The sequence below is a fragment of the Neopelma chrysocephalum genome, unplaced genomic scaffold (genome assembly GCF_003984885.1).
Source record: "Neopelma chrysocephalum unplaced genomic scaffold, ASM398488v2 Primary Assembly neopelma1_59, whole genome shotgun sequence".
In the NCBI taxonomy this organism is placed as follows: Eukaryota; Metazoa; Chordata; class Aves; order Passeriformes; family Pipridae; genus Neopelma; species Neopelma chrysocephalum.
In genome coordinates this window covers 31,048,077-31,063,918 of record NW_020897714.1, presented here as the reverse complement: position 1 = coordinate 31,063,918, position 15,842 = coordinate 31,048,077, and the positions used below count along the sequence as shown (strand labels likewise).

The following is a 15,842-nucleotide window of genomic DNA, read 5'->3' as shown; positions in this document are numbered from 1 at the left end:
ACTCCGGTCCGTCCGTGTCCCCCTCCTCCATCCCCCCCGCGGTACCTTGGCTATTCCAGCGGCGTGTCAGTGACGGGGGGACAGGGGCGGGCGCCGCCGCGCCCCCGGCCCCGCCGCCCCGGCGGTGCGCCCGCGGCGCGCAGCTTTGTTCCGCGGCCGCGCAGGCTGCCGTGCCCTCCTCCTGCCCACCCTCCTCTGCCCCGACTGGCCCGCCGAGGCACCTTCCTGGGCAGCGCCTTCCCGCTCCTGCCCGGAGACTCCCCGGGAAGCGATCAGAGGATGCCCGGTGGCGGCGAGGCGGGGGGTTCAACTTCCAACCTCAGGCTCCCGTCAAACTTGGGAAGGCGCTCCGCCGAGCACATGACCTTTTGTTGATCTAGCAGGAGCGATTATTTTTAGGCAAGTTAACATCCCGGCCCTCCGTCAGGAGAACATCTTTCTGCCTGAGGAGAGAGGGGGAAAAAAAGAAAAAGAAAGGAAGAAGTGAAACTCTTGCCTCCAAGTTTTGGCCGTCGCCTCTCTCGCGGAGTGTCAAGAGCGGGGTCTGGGTGTGACGAGCGGGGCTTGGGTATGACGTAGATGTGCCCGTCTCCCCCTGCCCGAAGCAGGAGCCTTTCCTGCCTGGAATTAAGTTTTTGCTGTCACTGGCGACGGCTTGTGACCTCCGAGAGTTTAGTCCTTATTTCATATAATCTGGCACTCCTGAGAGGTTTTGAAGCGTTCCCTTAGGCGCTTGTACACACGTCCATTGATGGTCCCGCATCCTTTCCCTCCAGCTTCTTTTTTAAAGGTTATTAATAGTCCCTTGTGCGGCTGCAGTAAACAATCCAAACTTTCATTTTTAAGCGGTAAATAAAAGAACGCCAGGATGCGCGTTACTGAGGTTTTTCTCATCTTCGTGAAAGCTACCTCCTGTATAAACATTTGGTTGTATCTGACTATGCAATACAAGCTAGGTGCTAGACCAGCTGGTTAAAAATATGCTAAGTCAAGCTGTTCATCGTTCAAACCTACTGAATTTGATAGTAAAGGCATAGAAAAGAAGGCAAGATAAAAACATTTTAAGTGGGCTGAGGAACACGCATGCAGAGAAAGGACAGGAAAGAATGCTTGAATTAAAAGATCAGAGAAAATTGAAATTGGGAAACGCAAAAAACTGTTTTAACACTTTCAATCCTTGTTCTGCAACTAGAACGCTTCTTTACTAGAAAGTGGAATTGTCTTGGTCGCTCTACTCCAAGGTCATCTTTAAAACAGTTAATTTTCCAGACTTACTTGGAATACTCGACGTTTTTCTTTGGTTTGTTATCATTACAATAATAGAACAAAATTGGTTTTGTTTATGTCCACTATGTTAACTTAGTTCAACTACCTGAGGAAACTGTTACTGTTTCTGATGTCAGATTTGATCTAACGTGATGTATTTGTCTTGTTCCTACAATCAATAGATTCAAGTATTTCATATGCTTCATTAAGATTATACATAGACATTTATAAGCAAGTGATTTGGATTATTCTTTGAACTTTGTGATGAACATAATACTTGTAAACTCTGTGAAGCAGAATGAAGTCCTTTCATTTTCCTGTTGGGGGACTTTTTTTTATCTGAAGTCTCTCTGCATTATAAATATATGTATATTTATATAAGTTTTATATATAAACAAATCATTTGGGACAAAACATCTTCCTTAGAAATAGATTGAACTTCCCTACTCTTTTTTTCCCCCCTCTAGGCATATGTTTCATTTTCAGAGATCCCAGCTTTGCTCTTGTAAACGTTCTAGTTAAATAATCAATACGCTGCTCTCCTTTTGCTATGCAGATAACAGCAAGCAGCAGAAATGGGAAGCAATAGAAATGAACCTCGGGACATACAATTTTTTTTAAAAAAATTTTTTTCAACAATTTTCCCTCTGCAGTTGAAATTGGGAATACAAACCATTATCTTTGTTAATCATTACCATTTGTTTACATTGTGTGTGTTTGACTATAGTTACACACACATACACAGAGAAGGCACTGTCCATGTAGTACATATGTGTTTGTCAGAAAACAGCCAAGAGGACACACTTTATTTTACACAGAGATGCACAGACCCTCAGACACAAAAATGCTCACAGTTCACGTGTGTATATATGCACGATGCACAGATGATTGTTTTTTAGACGATTATGGCAGGTTATTTTCTCAGGTTCTCAGTAAACACAGTTCTTGGAGCACATTTTTGCAGTCACTTGGGGTCCAGCATGTTGTGTCTGCATGACCCACTTCAGTTTTGTTACTACTATCCATCTCCCACTATTCCTTTTTTTAACCCGAATAGCAGAGCACAAGGAGATACAGATTTGTCAGGCAAAGTTGTTTGCAGTTCAGATCTCAGAGCGCCTGTATGTATCTCAGGAGGTTGTTCTTCTTTGCCGGTCGTCTTTCCCGTGATGTTCCAGTGTATCCCAGTAAACTGCAAACAGTTCAGAAACTTTCAGTCACCCCAGCTGAAGGCATCTGAACCAAGGGGACTTCTCTTGTGTGTCTGTGGCCGTTATCGGGGGCCATTTATGATACACACTTGGAATGAAAATGATCCTCAGTGTCAGACGAGTAAACATTCACTAATTCATTCAGCATCACTGGTAAATTGCAGTAGGTTTTGTGAATTAACATGTATAATTAATTACCATGCCAAAAATGTGAGGGTTTTCGTCCTTTCCTGAGAAGTTCCTTGCACGTCTTTCTTTCTGTTTGTGGCGGTTCAGCTGCTTGATTGAGAGGAGCATCAGAATGTGTACGCTGAGGGGGATGATGTTTGCAGAAACGTTGTAGGAAGAAATTATAACTGGAATCTGCTCTGTGTGTTTCACAGGGAAAGGGTAACTTCTGAGATGTACTCTGTGATGTACCTGTGGCACTCTGAATTGGCTCTAAAGGTCTCAAAAAGAATAAATCTTTTGTTGTTTGATTTTTCTCCCTTTTTTTTTTTTTAAGTTAGGTCATTAAATATAACAAGTATGGCCACAATAGAAAGAAAGTTTACTTCATTGAGGAAAAGGTAGAGACAATGCAGCCAGAACCATCACAGACAGCTGGGAGATTTACAGAATGATAAAAACTCAGAAATGCCCAACATAAAGTTTTAATATCTTAATAAAATCTGATTAATGAAAAATAGATAAAGTGACTGCTTAACAATGTCCCTAGTGTATGGAATGTTCTTAAACCCAAATTAATTACTGCATATTTACATTTCTCTGTAGACTGAGAGAGAGGCTATGCTAGGCATCCGGACAGAGTGACACCCTTTCTCTTTTTCTTTCTCATTATTTTCTTTGTTTTTAATTTTAATTTTTATTTTTAACATGCCAGTTCAAGGTACAGTGGTATGCAGTGTTTGTAGAAGGAAGGATGGATTACTGCCTCCATAGGAAAAAAGGAAGAGCTAGAAAAGACAAAAGGCATGGATGGGAGCAGTGGGGATGGGGACAGTAGAACAAGTTCAGCATTTACAGTCACCAGTTCTGTGCTCTCGAAACCTTCTCTGTGCTAGTGAATAGCTTGTGGAAAGGAAAGGCTCAGGGATGTAAAGCAACTCTCTGCTAGGAGGAAAAAAATATACTTAGCTGCTTCACTGCTGCACTGCACGAGTCATTTCAGACTCCCACTGAATTTATTTTGGGGTTGTACCAACACTGTCAAATGGAGAAATCATTTTCCTAAAAGGAAACTTTGCGTATTCCTAAGTGCTTTTCTTAGCTAAAGTTACCCTGAAAGCTTTCTTCTGCTGCATTTGCTGAGAATTTTGGAGAAAGAATAATACCTTTCTATTAACCAGCTTGCTCAGAATGACGTCCCACTCTCCTAAAATCTACCTGTGGAAGTAAGAGTGATTATTCCTTCATTTAAAGGCAAACAATGAGATTTCTTTAATATCGGGCTGAATAGCTTTTAACTTCCATTGAGATGTTTTAAGAAAAGGACTTTATTGCTTAAGTCTGTGGTTCTAGGGATCTGAGTTTTGAAGAATATTAAATAGAGTGCCAGTTAAAAGTTCCAGATACTGTTTTTTCACAGTGACGAAAATTAACACAATTTTATTTCTCTGAGATAAGGCTGAAGGAATTAATGCGTTTGCTGACTTCTCATTATTGTCCTGCGTGCACTAATTTAATTTGTTGTGCTTATGCTTAGCGAGGAAGAAGTTGACTGTTACAGATTATGGATTTTAATGAACATCTCAATAATTTACCAGTTGCTGAAATTGTGAACTAGCCTTGGAAGGCAGAAGCCGAAATGAGAGAGCTGATGAGTGACACACCAGCCCGCACAATTCGACTGTTGTATTCATTGCATTTGAATCAAATTGGGAGTTTGGCATTACTAATTCTGGGTGGCTGGCTCATCATATGCATTCAAGGAGTTAATTAAAACACACACAAACACATACACACAGTCTCCCACCAAGCATCTTGCGGTGTTTATGTGCATAGTGTGTTTGATTGGTACCTTCAGATAGGAGAGGAATTGTTTTTCCTTCTCTTGCTGTCCAGAGATCTTAAATATGTAGCTAGTTTACAAAATATTTACTACTTCTCAGGGAGCTTTTAACGAGCATTTATGGCTTTATCATTTAGGAGGCATATAGTTGACTTACTTAAACATGAAGCTCCCTGATAGGATAGGCTTATGTGTCTGTGTAATGTGGTATATCTGTGACTGTATAAAATACACTGTATTTATACAGGAAAAAGAGTATCTCCTCCCAAAGAAGATTTATAGTTTCTTTGCATGCTTTTCATACTAGACTTAAAGAACAGGATACCTGCATGTTTACCTGTCAGATACCTCTGCCTTCACAACTGTTGCAGATGTCAATGTGACATCCTCTTGACTTTCTGTTTTGTTGTATTTTATTAATTTCTTGCTCAGGCCTGGTTATAGCATAATTAACTCATATGTGAAGGGGGAAAAAACATGTTGTCATGTTGTACCTGTACACACTGGAGATACTCAATTCCTGTGAATTCTGCTACTGTAGTCAAGAGCAAAGAAGTGCCCACAGCAATTAATCAATAGCAGTAGTATGTCTGTGCTGATGGAAAGGAGTTCATTGTTTAACAAGTAGCATCCCTAGAAGCAAAGAGTTTTTCCCTTTTAAAGTAGCTATGGATTTCTATCCTATTTGGAAAATGCATGAAGTCTCCTGTGCTCACTCCAAAAGGTAAAATTACATTGCACGTGTGTATATTAAAACCCACAAAACTGCAAATTAAGCAAACCCTCGTCACGTTCTTGAATTACCTAAACCAGAACTTGCTTCTCGAACTCTTGAGACGGGTTGTGGTTTTCTCTGGAGCTTTTCGGCGGGCTCTGGGCAACGGGCGAGGGCGAGCAGTCGCGCAACGCTTGCACCTGGCGGGGACTTAATTTATGGTGCTTGTACCTTCCACGTCCCCTCCTGCAGACCCCCTGGCGAAGCCCCGCCGCCGGCAGCCGCCATAAAGTTTTCGCCCACGCCTTTGCCGAGGGTTACGATGCCGGGCTGCCGCCTGCCACACGTCCCACCTCTCCCACACCCCACGAGGGGCTGGCTTGGTCCAAGTGGCTTGTGCCTCGCCTGGGGCCAGGGCTGGGCTCTGCCTGTGGCCACCGGGCACCAGGGCCACGGTGGGGAGCCCAAAGCGCCGCAGCCTCCGCTCGAGAGACGCTGCTTGTCACCTCCACGTCGAGCCCAGCCTATGCCAGCCTGAGAAGCCAAGAGTCTCTAAAAGTTGTTCCTGAGCCCACATGTCCTTGTGACAGCGTGAAGTTCTGCACGCGGTAGTCGTTGGGAGAGAGCAGATCTAGACAAGGTTTTGGAAGAATTTTGGTGAGCACTGCTTGCAAGGGGCCATGGTACTTGAAAAGAATGTGAGTGAATGGAAATTGTGAGGTGTGCAGTGGCAATTCAGAGAAGCTGTCTGTCTTTTTTTAATATAGGTGCGAAATTTTTTTTATTTTTTTTTTAACAGAAAAAGGAAAAGAGAAAGACGCGTTCAATTCCAACTGCTAGAATTAGCAGATGTTAATATGAAGTTCAGGTGCTGCCATGGTATTGGGGGAGCTGTTGTTTCTTAGTTTGTTTCAAAAGAGATTGGCAAACATTTTCCAACTCCCTGGTTTTGATCTCACATGGCACTTCTCTTCAACTCATCCTTTTGTCACCTTGTTCAAAGAAAAAAAGAATAATTCCAACATGATGGAATTACTTTTGACTTATGGAACTTTGAAAGTTGAAGAGAAAATGAGAAAAAGCTTGGGGCTTCCTCTGAAAGTTTGAAATGGCTTTGACCTTGCTTCCGTTAAAAGTATTGTGGGATTAGTCAGGTAAAATTTCTCAATTTTCAAATTGCATTTATATTTTACTATTTTTAAAATTTATGTTTAGTATTCCAGATTTCCTTTCTATACTTTTATTTTTTAAAGACCGAGTATTGAAATTCATATCGGCATCTGCTCTCTGAGATCTATAATAATTTTATTTTGTTTTGCCAAGTACTTCTGGTTTTGTGTTTTTTCAAGTTCATGTAGGCTGTCTTAATTTTGTTGTTTTGGGTTTTTTTCCTGGGATGTGAATGTCTGAGTGCTATTTGACCTAAACATACCGTAAAATGTTTCCTTAGTGCTAATTTTTCTTTGTGGTTGTATTATAGTCCCATTACTACATATTTGTTTCTGTATTACTAATCTTAATATAATTCTGTTATTTTGGGAGGCAAAAATATCAGCAGAGTTAATAGAAATTTAATTTTCTTTTGTGAATAATCAGAGTTCTTTTTAGTGGTGAGGAGCTCGGGAGGGAGGTATGTGCTATTTTTGTACAGTTAAGAGCATTGTCTGCATGTTCTTCATGGACCTTTGTAGTTCTAGAGAGAAAAGACCTAGGAATCTAGTTCCTTTTGGTTTCTTTGGTGCTGGGCTTTATTGTTTTTAAGGATGTGGGAATCAAAAAAATGCCCCAAGTTTCATTGATTCATCTCACAGGTTGGGCATGGGCAAAGATAATGTATCTGACAGTGAGCTGGAGTTACTTGCCATTGCCAACTCAATATGTAGCAGAAGACCAAGAGTAAGGAAAATTTTAGTGGTTTGGAACAATTGTTAATGTTGTTATTCCTTTTTTGCCATAGATACGTGAAAAGATTCCACCAAACTGTTTTTTGCCATTTAAAACAGCGAGCCTAACAAAATCTCAAGGGTGTGTATACTCCTATGCACAGAGACATTCGTGTTTGTTCCCTGTGGTTTGGTGTGTCCTTTAACTAGGTTGCATTAAGTTGCAATGCCTTCAATTAGTTTTGAATCCTGAAGAGACTGCACTTTAGGAGGGTGTGATGGAGCTAAAATTCAACAGAGTCTGAAAGACCAAAGTGCATCTCTGCACACAATTTTTATAATTTGGAGGTATTCCTTGTTTCAAGAGAGAGAATGCTCAGTGAAGGGCATGAAGCCTATGGTGTCCTCTCACCTTGAGGGATGGCCTGCCTGAGTTGGGGTTGAGGCACTTCAGCAGAGCTTTGTGCTGGGAGGGAGCTGTAGTTCTGTCCATGCTATATTTGATTGTGGAGAAGTCTTCTGTTTTCAGATAAATTCCCATAGCGTCCTAATTACATTCACTTTGTAAAACAAGACTGAAAACATTTGCTCCAAAGGTTTAGTCAAATTTCTATTCATAGGGTTTTATCCCTAAATTTCAATGCTATGGCCTCACTGGGGCAGAGGCTTTTTTGGATAGAGATGAGATGTGTGGGAAGGTGATGGTTGGTAAGGGCGGAGGGAAGGATGTTCTTACCCGTTTGGCATGTCTATTAACAAACTGGGTCATTTTGTTGTGTTGTATTTACATGACTTGTTCCTGTGCTGGTGTGAAATGTGAATCACCAAAACATGATGATTATTTAAAAAAAAAATAGGCTAAATGAAACATAACTGAAATAGAACTGAAAGGCTAAATGAAATCAAGTGAAAACAGAACATGCAACATTATTCTTTTGATACAGTTTCCTTCTGCAGTTGCTGAGTAAAGCCAAATAGTTCTTTTTTTCCACGTCTGTTAAAAATATCCGGGCTTTTGGTTTGAAAATCACAGAGACATAGAAAATACATCTCTCCCTTAGGTTCAGCTTTTGATTTGTCTTTTGCTCCTGGGTTTTGGACCCTTAAGTAGATATTTATGGTGTGTTGTAAAGAAGGCTACTGATTCTGATCTTTGTCAAAACCATATGAGCTTCAAGTTGATTCTGGTTTTGCAACTGAGATTAGAATTTGGCAGAATTTCTCAGTGGAGGACTCTCATCCTTTGCTTATGTTTTGTGAGTTCTGCTCACTTTTGCTGTTCTTTCCTAAACTCTGAAATTAATTGTGTGACTCAAGAACCTGCGTTAGGCTGTGGTGTTTGCACGAAACACCAAGCAAAGTATGGGAAAAGTACTGAGCCACTCTCAAGTATGCCATGCACCTCTTTTATAGATAATCTGCATGTGTATTAGTGTCATTGATTTAGTGTGTTTTTGTAGAGTGCAAGCATCCTGAATCAGGACCCCATTATGCTTGTCACTGTACAAACACAAAAAAGAAGGTTTCTTTCCATTCCACAGAGCAGCCTTTGTGCTTAGAGCTTAGAGTAATATCAATGTGTCTTTGTATGGGGAAAATTCAGAAATGGAGAGTAGGTAAGAGATCCCTAGCGTGGTTCATGAATGAGATTTCAGTCCTGAAGCCATGCTTAACAATTTATAAATTGAGCAATATATGTGCATGTGTATTCTCTCTGTATTTTTTTTCTGCATGCATGTATGTAGAAGTTGCTTTACTGTTAGAAGTACTGATATTATTAATAATAGATTCATACTTCCTATAAAGTCTTTTGATTAGGAATTCAGAGCGTTTGGAAAGCATTGATATACAAATCATGAAGATTTCTGTGCTCTTTAGATTGAGAAGCAAGATTAGTCTCAACCTATAGATGAGAAAACTGAGGAACGGTGTCACATCTTTTGCGTGTGTGGGTATAAAAAGTAGAGATACTGACTGGTAGTTCTGTTTTTTAACCTTGAGACACCCTCCTTTTCCTTCTTGAGATCCTAAGAACTGCAAATTATAGACTTCTCTCTGTGCAATTATAATTTCTAAATGTCGCATTCTAGCAAGATGAACTACAGTACTCAGATTAGTTAAATATGTAAAATAGGGACTGTGGAATATAATTAATAAAATAAAGTAAAGAAATATTTACAACCACAGTCATATCATTGAGGGCTGGGAGGGAGTATTGTCTGTAGACCCTCCAATTACCTGAACGTGCTTCTAAACTCTACCTGGAGGCAAGTTTGGATAACTGGAGTGAGGAAGCAGCACCCGCTGTGTTTAAGCAGTAAATTGAGAGACAGCGTGTGCTACCCTAACTTTGGTCCTGGAGAACAGTTAACATCTTCAGCCGTGTGTATGAGAGCCGTCACATGTTTTATAACCTAAGGACCAGGCACGAGGGGAGTCCAGGAAAAAATTCTTCACATGGAGAGCATTAATGTGAGGAACAGACTCTACTGCAAGCAGCAATGTAGGCAGCCACAGTGAGCAAACCAAGAGCCTAAAAGCAAAAACTACAATGCAGAACACAAAATGCATTGTGATTTTTACCCCCACGTTTGACATCTGTTTTTTACATGTGCGACGGAGATCCAAAACGAAGGAAAGGATACAGCCTTATTAAAAGGGAGGAATTATTTTCTTATTCATGTTAAAAGTTCTTCTAATCTGTTTTAGTGGGGTTTTTTTCTCATTTCCAACTGCGAGTAGAGCTGAAACACTGAGGTCTGCAGGTAGCTTTGGGTCTGGGCTGTGTGTTGCATCGCTTACTACACACTGTTGAGAAAATGGGTATAAACCGAAGGAGTCCTGGGTGGATTTGATCTCTGTAGCCTATGAATATCATGAGTGATCTATTAAGTTATTCTCTTTGGTAAGTTCTTTATGAGGGACACTACTTTCAAGATAATGGATTATGATCAGGCCAATTCCATAGTGTTTCAGTAGTAGTTTTTCAGCAGTGTGTTCACAAAGACCTATTTTGTGATAGGGCCAGTCAAGGCATCCTTTAAAAAAGTGCCCATTCATTCTGAGTGTTTGGACTCAGTAGCACTGGAGTTCAGTGTCAGGTCCTAAAAATGTAGGCCTAATTAATTAATGTTCTGCTCAACTCTATGAAAAAGGCAGACATTCTTCACCCCAGTAAACCATGATGGCATGAAATGGTGACTCATGAGGAGATCACTGAGCAGAAGCCTGACTTTCCTTAATCTGCAGCAAACTTCCATCGGTTGCGATGCCACCAGGATTTCTAAAGCATCAGGAGGGATTTCTGCAGGCTTCAAATCCATAGATTTTGGAAGTTCTGCCTTGCTGTGCTTTAAAGACAGGTTAACTGTCTGCTTCTCCTAAACAACATGTATGCTTGGCAGATTAGAATGATCAGAATGGTGGTGATGAAAATGTACCTGAATTCTGCCAGAGCTAACATCTGGGCCTTGGAGGACTTGGCACTGTACACAAAATCAATCTTTATTTTGAAACTGTGTGTTTCCTAAGGTAGTAATTCCCAGTTGTGGCCACCAAGGTCTATAGCGAGACCGCTGCACAAAAATGCCTTCTTCCAAGTATACATTTGTTCGATAACCTCAGTTGTCAAAAGTGTGACCTCTGTTAATTTATCACCAGGCAAATTATTGTCACCCATTCATAGGTTCCATGAGAACCCCAGGCAGACAGCAGAGCCCCATGCTGGTAAGCATTTCTGGGTTTGCTGTTTGTGGTGATAAACAACCTACTTACAAATGAGTTGACCGAGGTACCTGCAACTGAGGTGACTTGCCATGGGTTGTCCGGCATAACAGCAGCAGGTTCATCAGCAGATCCTTGGAGAGCTCATTGCCCTTGTCTGGAACTGATTCCTCCAGAGCAGCTTAGCTTATCTTATATTTTCATTTTACAGAAACTAAGTGGTTATCAGGTAAGAAAGGCAAAGTCTTACTATTAAAGTGATCTACAGATTTTCCTGCTTGATGTTTCTTAGAAAGATGAAAACAAGGGGAATGGAGTTCCTGCTGTCGTATTTGGGTAGAGTCTGATGTGGAAGCCTGTAGTTTTAAAAGCAGCTATAAAAACTTAGAATGTAATAGAAATTAGAGCATTATTTAAAAAAGAAGATAAATAAAATAGCTTTTTACACACATGTGTCGTCTATTGAAAGGCCATCCAAAGCAGTGATACCAATTTAAGATGATGATCTTTTGCCTTAATTATACATCTGGGAGGTATTAGCTGAACATTTTGTGGAGAACTGTGAATACCTTAGTTGCCAGTTGTCTAAAATGCAGCTAATGATTGCTTCAGTGCCAGTGTTTTGATGGCTAGAACCTAGGCCTGAATATGAATACAAAGAACTCCATCTAAAAAACCCGCGTGTGCGCACACACTTTTTATACAAAACAGATTTCAACCATCTGCTTGGCACTTAGCTTTGCAACTATAGGCTCTGATATGAAAGGGAGCACTGTCCAGATTATGAATGGTATCACTTTTATTGGTACCTTAGAAAAATCCTAGTGTTTTAGAAAGCTTGTGTAGCCAATGGTTTTCTTCAGTGGAATAATGAAAACAACCGCCTTAGCCAAAATTTTGTGCCTTTCGTCATTCCTCCGACGGCAACGTCTCCCTTTCCCTTGCAAAAGGGATTTTGTAATGAAGAAAAGTTCCTGTTCTTCACCTCAGCATTTCCAAGTGTATCGGAGGATTTTAGATGAGTGGCCCTTAGAACTGACACCCCAGATGGTTTATGACACAAAGCACTGTTTGCTTAGGAATACGTTGTGTAGCAGAGTCTGTTGCCCAAGCACTGCAGAGCGTGTCAAATCAGCATGGAAGTTAATGGACCAAAAGCCCTTCTGAATTTAACACTTTCCCATTTGATCTGAATTTAAAGCTTTAAATCAGGACCACAGTTTTCCTTTAGTGGTTCAGTGGTGAAAAGTAAAGGTTGATAGCATAATTTACAGGCATATAATACAATCATTTTGACTCAATTCAACTGTTTAAAGGTTTAGAATGAACGAGACTGTCTTAAAATCTTTGGTAAAAGTCAATTCATTAAATATATATATAAAAAAAAAATTGGAAAGTTGGGAACTTTGTATATGTAGCAATTTGGTCCTCTGACCAGTTCATTTTTTAGCCTTAAGCAGAGGAAAATGAACCATACAAAAAGTCAAAAATCTGTGGAGCTTTCACTCTTTGTTAGCAATTAAGATATTATTTCTTTGTCTTTGGTAGATATATCCTTAAAATATGCAGGACAAAATAGTTTCTTCTTTCCTTTTCTTCTTTGCAAGGACTTGATAGCATTTTTCCTTAGGTGCATGTTTGGAAAAAGATGGTAAAAATGCAACCTCCTGTGTGTAACAAAGCCTCTGTGTTTGGCCATCCATTTAGTGCTGTGTCACATTAGTACTGCATTGTTAACACCTTTGGACAGGGCTAAAGGTTCCTTGCTGCTGCGTCTAGAGAGCTGCTTATGTCAAATCATAATGTTGCTGGATGCTTTCCTCAATAAATGTACTTTTGATTTATAAGTAGGGCTGGATTGTTTGCTTCTGAGGTGTCAGGAGGGTGAATAAAAGGACTGATTGGTATTTACGTTCTCATTTTATAAAAATTTCATTTTCTCTCTGTTATGGTCTTGAGAAAGTGATGCTTTTAACTGTTACATTTTATTAGCCTGAGTATGGCTTTTTGTGGAAAAGATCCGAGATGCCGAAAGACAGATAAAGTTGGATTTCTATGGATAAAATGATGATACTGTTGGAAACTTAAAAGCTTCTGCATAGTTTTAATTGAATCACGAAGTATGGACAGCAAAAATCCGACTCTTTTAAAAACTGTATGTGAAATAAGCCTTAACAGTATTAATGTTATAGCCCTAGCCAGTGAATAAACTTGCAGCCCTCTGTTTTATTCCCATCCTGTCTCTTCCTTAGCTCTTTTCCTTTCACCTTCCCCCCACAAGCAGTCAGGCTTGCTTTCCACATTTTTATGAGGAGCCTTCTTACTCTCACAGGTAGGGATTAAAACAATAAACCTGTTAATCTTAAGGAAATTCTGAGGCCCTTTAAATGATGATCCAGATGGAAGGAAAGCCAGTTCTCCTGCCACTGTGTCACCATGCCTCCCCATAGCAACTCTACTGGAGTTACTTAACCATCTCATTAATGAAGCAGTTCTTCATGTTGCGTGCCATAAAATGGGTTTCTTCAGGAGTGGGAAATAGCAGCCTATCTGCTGTTGAGCATTAGCGATTGCACAAGAATAAGCTCCTGTATTCAGGGATGGGCGAGAAGGAATTCTGTAAAAAATGCGTGGCTTCATAATGAGACCTTTGCTGTTGAGCCCTCATGTTCTTGGAAATTTTAGAGGGGAAAGTCTCCTTGACCAGTGTCAACAATTTGGTCATTTTCTTTGCTTCCCCTCCTTCCTTTAGGTAATATAGTCGTATTTATTGTTAGTTTATTTTCTGTAGATTCCTCCAATCCACTGTGGTTGGAAGGGAGTTCTGTAGTGAGTGCATGGCGAGGTAAATTTGAGATGGCAGTTGGTGGTGTGGGAGGGAGGGTTGGGAGAAGGAGGAGGAGGCAGAGAGGGTAAAAGAATGCAGCTACAGTTTTAAACAACCTGCCAATTGTCCCCCTTTTCATTAAAATAGCAGCTTTCAAGCCAGGTCCCAAAACTGTTTAATTTGATTTACACTGTAAAGGCTAAGTTCCCTCATGCTGTAAACAAGAGCTGAACAAATAGATTGCCCTCTCCTAATTTTTCCTTCTCTTTTTCTTTTCTTCTTTCTTTTCCTTCCACTACTAAAATTATAGTTGTATTTCTTTCTGATCTCTTTGTGTTGGTTTTAAAGAAACTGCCCTTCCCATGAGGTTTAGACATCTGACTTACGAAAAGCCTGAGACAGAGAGAGGATGGTTTTCAGAGGAGGATGCACTTGGTAGAGCTGTGATTTTCAGCCAGTTCAGTGTTACCATCAGGTTACAATTGCATTTGCATTAAAGCTGGGTATGAACGACCAGGTTCAAAGGTTGGACTTTGACTCTCTTTGTGGCCTGTTGTTGCATAATGCAAAGTAAAATGAGGTTCACAATATGCTGGTACCAAATAGCTATGGAATATCAGCCTGCCAGTTTCTTTGACTGTCTGGTTCCACCATATGAGGGAAAGCGAGGTCAGGCACATGTCAGTGCAGGAGTTTGGAAATCCCTTGAAGCATTGCATGCTGCTTGTGCCTTCCAGGAAGCCCTAGATAGATAGAGGTTTGAAAGTCTCCAGAACAAAGTTGGCTCCTGCATTTCAAAGGCTGCATAACATCTGTATTTTCAAAGATTCTGATGTTATATTTAACACTGAAAGCGGGAGAAAAAAAGCTGAACGCGTGTGTAGGAAGAGTACATGATTTTCATAAAGAAATAAAAAATTGTTTGTGAAAGAATTGCATGTGAGCCAGCTAGTACAAAATACTTGCATGTCCTTTTACGATTTTGGAGCCATTAAGTGTTTTTAATAGTTTGGCCAGTGCATCTAATCTGTTTGGAAATATACCACTTCCAGGGGTGTTTTGGGGGAAAATTGGAGCTTGTTTTCCTCTCTCCTTATTTTTATCTATATGAAACATCAAAGTGAGTGCCAGAAATAAGTTGTTTGACCCCTTGATCAGGTAGAGTTTAATAAAGCAATACATGTATATTGTAATTGTGAATATGGTGCGGATGACTTGGTTTTCCTTTGAGATTAAAATAGCCCTGTTGAATAGAAGGGTATATGTAGCACTAAGGGTGAGTCTTGTATTGTGTTTTTTAATTTTTAAAAGCACTTTCAGAGAGTAATAGGTAAAAGTTTCATCTTACCAGCACCGAGTGCCTGTGTCAGTCCAATTTTCAGCAAACGAGTTGGATGCTCTTATGGGTAGTCTCAGAAAAGAGGACAAGAACTGAATAAGTCCGGAGAGCAGTGTTTGCCCCCACCTCCAAACCTTTTATTACTGGCTCTTCAGCAGCCCTGGGTAGTGGGAACATCACGGGAAGTTTGTTCTTCCTCTCTCTTTGCAGTGTCGTTGTGTGAATAAACAGAGGCTGTGCTTGTCATTCGGCCTCCTTGCACAAGCCCCACATTCATGTACGATCGTAAGGCTCTGTCCAGCTCCCACTGAAAACAATTGTAAGACTCTCATTGACTTAACTTGGGTGTTGGATTGGGCCCATTAGACGGGAAGAAAATAAAGTGGAAGTGTTGTTAATGATTCCTATTGATGGTTTCCCTGGCACAAAGTACTGCGGATAATTGTTTTTAGATGAAATGCAGTTGCATCTAAGTATTACATTTATTAGCTTTTTCAAAGGAGGAATAACCAAACTGGACATATGGGGTGTTTGAAGTGTGATTGTGTGAGACTAAGATAATTTCAGGAGAATAGCTTAAGTCGCAGGATATGTGTGATGCCCTTTGTATACGAGATGTGGGATCGTGGAATTTATTTTGCATGCGCTGGCTCTCACTGAGAAGGAATCCAGAATGCAAATATATAGTCATATTTAGAATATATAAGGAATATAAGAATATATAAGCCTCGCTGTTGTAGACTTCAAGACCCATTAATCAGGCCTGATGGTGATGTGATCTCTGGAAATACTTCAGTTAAGTAGGTTTAATCCTTATTAACAGTAAGTTGCTTGAAACCATTTTGAGTAAAGTCTAGAAAGAAGTAT

The 15,842-nt window shown here is 40.3% G+C and overlaps 1 protein-coding gene across 17 annotated transcripts in view; it reads left to right on the top strand.

The window, feature by feature from the left end:
* SOX5 (SRY-box 5) overlaps positions 1-15,842 on the top strand; it is a 641,934-nt gene that overhangs the window by 345,671 nt on the left and 280,421 nt on the right. Inside the window, exon 1 of one of the 17 annotated variants that reach the window (XM_027680812.1) lies at positions 227-548. The exons of the other annotated variants lie outside the window; for them this stretch is intronic. The gene's annotated coding sequence lies outside the window, so the exon portion shown is untranslated. Of the gene's footprint in view, positions 1-226; positions 549-15,842 lie in introns of those variants that run through there. 17 annotated transcript variants of the gene reach the window in all.